We start from the raw sequence: 5887 nt of genomic DNA, 5'->3' as shown, positions 1-5887 counted from the left end.
TCCGGATTGGCCACGTCGATACTGAGTCAAACAGATAAGATATAAGACGGAACCCCGATCCTACGCACCGCGTTCGATGCGAACGCCCTGCGTTCCTCTGGGGAACGCCATGCGTTCGGCCTGGCCAGCCCCCTATAAATCGAATGTGAGGCCAACCAAAGTTGTTTGTTAATTTCTTTCCTTTCACTCCCCTTAAACTTTCTTTTACTTGGCAAGTTATACCCCCGAAGCCTTGGTATCATCCCGACCCCTGAAGCAAGTCCCGACGCTCCGAAGATCCCGAGAAAAAGAGTTTTCGAGCCGAAACTCTATCCGCGAGAAGCCCAATTTTGGAGAAAACATTCCGGTTTCACCAGAAACGATTGTTTTAAGAGACGAGGTGTTGTCCGAGTTTGATAAATTTTTGTGTTTAATTGACATATTCTTATTTTTGTTCACTTACAGTTGATTTTGAAATGCTTATGAGTTCTATGCGCTTTATCTAACTGCAAAAAAAAAAAAAGCAAAGCACATTGATCGGTGAATGTACACTGGTCAATATTGGAGAGTTGCTAACAACATGAAAGCATTGGTAGGCCCTTGAGTTGCCAGAAGGCAAGAAATTAAAATTTTGCAAAGTTTAGTCCATGAACGAGACCTAAATGTGATTTTGGTTTGACCTAAAGCTTGTCTTATGACTGTAGGTTGGAATTGATAGATTAACATGGATAGCAGCATATGCACCTTATAATCTAAACGACAAAAAAGTTTAACCCTAGTTCGTGAAAATGGTTATGAGGAAACACTTTCACTAGTAAATTTTAAGGATCTGATAAAGATCAATACATATATTGGTTGTAAAAATTGCATTCTCAAATTTACAATATGATTACGACATCCCTTTTATATTTTGAATTGTGAGGTATGGAAAGGAATTCTGTAAACTTTCAGGAGATATGTTTATCACATCTTGAAAGGAACATATACATTATCCAGATAAAGTGAATAAGCTTAATAAGCATAATTGGAGGCTTGACGAAGCATCACAAAAAAGGAATCTGCACTTCCATGAGAAAGTCAAAAGTTATTGATTTCTAGAAGTCCAGTTGATTTCTAAATACATGCAAAGCTACTGGGAGCATAATTATGTTGCTATTGCATGCTGACAATACTATACGGAACAATCTCTCTAGTTTGCAAGTTGTAAAACTTGGGAACTGTTTTGCTATAGTGGACATAAGGGAGAGGGCACTCATACTTCGTTATGATCTAAAGGTTTAGATTGTATAGTTTAACAGAATTTAGTCAAAGGCATATACAAATAGCGTGTTGAAATGTTTCAACACTAGAGCTTCTGTATATGGAAATATTATAGCATGGACTGAACAAATATTGGACCCTTGTAATAATGAGGCGAGTCACATATGCTTCAAATATAGGATCGATTACATATGCTATAATACTTGCTTATTCTAATTTTTCAAATGCTATGAGCATTATGAGAAAAGGACTAGAATTTTAAGTGACTAAAGTTATTAAAAATGAAGATTACAGTGAGTTCTTGGTAAGAATAAGTAGAGAATTTCGTAGAGTAAGCTTAAGCTAAAGAACCGTGTGTTGTGTGCAAATTACAAGTGTTAATTTCTAGTCTAATTTAGCCAACAAGATGTCCGATATTCCCGAGATCCTCTATAACCAGCTTCACAAATGTTATTTGACCAATTATTCCAGGTCTTTAGCATAGTTGAGACGATTATTCGTTGAGAATCGGTCTTCCCTTGACTATTTCTACACACATGTTAGTTATAGACAAAATATGACCGTTATAAATATTGATACAAATAATAACAGTAATTAACCGGGATCCTTATATTGCTGAGGATCCTGGATATAGTAAGGATCCTGGTCCTAACAATTCTATTTTTTCACGTATTTTATTTGTATATTTACCGTATTACTATAATTATGTATATTATATATAACTACACGTAGAACACAAAATACTCAAATAATTCTCTTTATTTACTTCAAAAAGATTACAATTATTGACCCTAACTCTTACATCATCTTATTATTGTCTAGCGAGAAATATGAGCGTTATAATTCTCTCCCCCTTAGGATGATTTCATCATGGAATCATGCATCAAAAAATAGATGTGGATAACGACTCATCATGTCGTCCTCTGTTTCCTAGGTGAGGTTCCATCCATTCGTATTTTTCCATCGCGCTAACACTAATTTGACTGTCTTACGTTGTAACTTCTTCTTCTTACGATCAACAATCTCTTCGGGCTATTCAATTAGCCTTTTATTCTCATATATCCTTAATTTCAAAAGAGGAAATACACCGTTAACTTCTCCCGAGAACTTCCTCAAATAACATACTAGGAAAGTATCATGAATACCATCTAGTTCTTCTATCAATTAGAACTTGTAAGATTGGTTCCCAACTCTCTAAAGAACCTTGAATGGTCCGATAAATCTTGGACTCAACTTCCCTCTCTTTCCAAATTTAATATGTCCCTTCCATGAGAGACTTTCAGCAACACCAAATCTCCAACTTCAAAATTCATTGGTTGTCGCTTCTTGTTAGTGTGTTTCTTTTGTCGACTATGAGCAGCTAACATCCTTTCTCCAATCACCTTTAGCTTCTCAGCAGTCTAATGGACTATCTTCAGTCCCATGAATTGTTTTTCTCCAGCTTCAAGCCAACAAGATGGCGTATGAAACCTACGTTCATACAAGGCTTTATAAGGTGCCATCTTAATTCTCAAATGGTCACTATTATTGTAGGAAAACTCTACAAGCGGTAGATGCTCATTCCAATTAACTAGAAATACTAAGGTATATTCTCTCAACATATCTTCCAGGGTTTCAGCTGTCCTTTAACTCAAACTGTCAGTTCGTGGATTGTAGGCTATACTTAAACACAACTTTGTACTCATTTCTTCCTATAAGCTCTTCCAAAATCTCGTAGTGAAATGACTATCACGATCTAACACGATCGTTAAGGTTAAGTGTTAATATCTCCTTCACATAAACATTTGTAAGCTTATCCATAGACCATTTCTCATTGGCTGATATGAAATGTGCAATCTTCATCAATCAATCTATGATTACTCAAATCATATCATGACCATTCTTCGTCCTTGGTAGTTTATGTTGGGTTTTGTGTACTATAACACTCCTATGGTTCACATATAACCCTAATGTCTTTGGATCTAAGTTTTCTCTAGTTATACATGCAATAAAATTTCTAAAGCATGAAGCCTACAACTAGCATACAATTTTGGTACATGAATCACAAAACTAGTTAGAATAATACCCCTTTATTGTAGCTTGTAGTTTTGGCCTTTCAAGAGTTTAGCACCTTAAGTGTGATGCCTCAAATGGTTCACAAGCACCATGAACAAAGGATGACTTTGAGAGAGAGGCTAGACACTCCAAAATCGGCTATCTTTCCTCCTAGAACACTTAGGGACGATTTTAGCTAAAGGATAACACATATATATTATAGGATTCCAATAGTCATGGGTAAACCCTAATCCATTCACTTGGGTTATTATCCATATCTCATGTGGGCTAAATCTTCATGGATACTTACATAAACTTAGGCCATCATGGATCAATAGCCCAAACAATATATATCACTGATTTACAAAATCAGTCCCCGTTAATTTAATTAGTCTTTTTTGATCACGAAATTAATTCCAAATTAATTTTTGATCAATACTAATTAAATATTATGGTTTCTCAATTAATATATTATACTTATAACATATTAGTAAATCATAAATAGCATCTTTCTCAAATATCCATCCTATCAGATTGTTCAGGTGAAGGCAACCCAAATGAACCATGCTACTCTCGGTTCAAGTACATACCAATTATAGTTATGGGCTTAGGAACCTAATCCAACAATCTCCCATTTGGATAAGTCTAATAACTATTATTTCAAGTACGACTCCAAAATCCCAACTTGCAATCGTAGCTCTCAAAAGCCGTTGTCAAAATCTGACCTAGTCAATGACGCGTCCATTAGATAAGGGATCATATATTCCTTCATTCTAGATACCGTGTCAACTGAGACATGGATTATAATCATTCTATATGTTCATGTGTTGTTTCCCGATTTCCGACTTATGACGACTGACTAGTTGAACAAATCAAATCAGTCCAGGCTTGGCCAAGCACTTAGGGTGTCATCACTATATCATCTAGGGGCCCACAGATATCGCTTTTATCCCACATTGGGTAAAAGGAATGGATAAACATTGACTCAAATGCTTGCTTGTACTTACTCATCAAATCACACAAAACAATAGGTTTTATAACACCAAGTTACTGGTGTGTTTACATATGTCAATGCGCAATCGACTTGTAAACTACAACTCACATGTCCTGGTTTCAAGAATATAAGATATTATTGTCTCACAATCACTCGTGATAAAATCCATGAAGTGATTCAGATGATGTGACAACCCGAAGTTATTCTATCATTGTAACTCGTTCCGTCAATAAAATTTGTCGTTTTCGAATTGTTTCCGTTTCGTTATTAAATTAAGTCATTAATTTTGAGACTTTTATTATGACTTAATAGGTGTCCAAACACATTAGAAACTCATGATAACGCCCCAATTTAATAATTGGAAGATTTTTAGATTTGACCATATCGGGTTACGGCAACTTAATCGGTGCGACCAAAAGCCTCGTCTAACGTCAGTATCGGGTAGAATTACACCGTGTACCAAAATTGAACCATATATAAAGTTCAAAACATTTCATTTTGAAGCTTTTACACCCTCTCTCACTACTCTCTCTCTCTCTCTACAATTCAATCTTAAGTCCAAAATCATCCAATTTAAGCTCCAAATCAACAAGGTAACTATCCTAACTCATAGTATAACCTTTTCAACTTTCATATCCGTGTTCAATCTATGAAATAGGACCATAAACATGTGTTTACGGCCCTAGAACACCCATAGGCCGTAAACACACTTATAAGGGGTTTTTGAGCCCCAAAACCCTCTCAAAACACTTTTGGAGCTTGGAATCGACTTAAGGACTTATTGGAATGGACATGGAACACCTTGAACTCAAAATTTAGGGAGTAAACATGAGTTTACGGCCCAAGAACTTTCTTGGACCGTAAACATCATTTCATGGGCAGTAAACTCATTTTAAGGTGTTAAGATGCCATTTAAACACCTCATAAGCCTTGAAATAAAGTCTAGAAGCAACCACAAACGAGTTAGGGGCCTTAAACTTGATAAAAACCACCCCATAGGAGCTTACAGCCGTAAACCCCCCAAGGATAGGTTCCTGGGCCGTAAACTCCGATACCTTAGTCAAATGATGCCCTAAATCCATTCTACGGCTTGTAAAATTACTTAGAATCACATATGATTAATCTAGGGCCACCAAATCATGAAAAGAAAGGGTACTTAGGAGCTTACGGCCGTAAACTCCTAGTTCACGGCCGTAAACTCCATTTGGCAGTCCCTTTGGTGGTTTAATCCATTTCTATGCCTTAGATTTGATCCTAGCATCACCCCACTAGTGTTTTAAGGCCATTTAGCAACCAAGAACCCACCACCCATGAGTTTACGGCCGTAAACTCATGGGGATATGGTATATGGGCCGTAATCTCCTTAAGGAGTTTACTCTTGAAGAGCAAACTCCATATCCAAGCCTTACACACCCTTAGATGCTGCCTGGGTCACTCCAAACACTTGAATTCAAGTGTTTTCGCCCCTTGAAGTGCTAATTCATGTCATTTAGTAAATCAAAGTCTAATTAGATACAAATGTGTATCTCTTCATATTACATAGGAACCTTGCATGTAATCAAGCCCCGAACTGACGTCTAGCATCCAAACCGACACGTTTCTCGACTGGTGAGTTCATAC

This window comes from Lactuca serriola, chromosome 6, assembly GCF_051521515.1.
Source record: "Lactuca serriola cultivar US96UC23 chromosome 6, Lser_US96UC23_V15, whole genome shotgun sequence".
NCBI lineage: Eukaryota > Viridiplantae > Streptophyta > Magnoliopsida > Asterales > Asteraceae > Lactuca > Lactuca serriola.
This window is presented reverse-complemented; position numbering follows the sequence as displayed.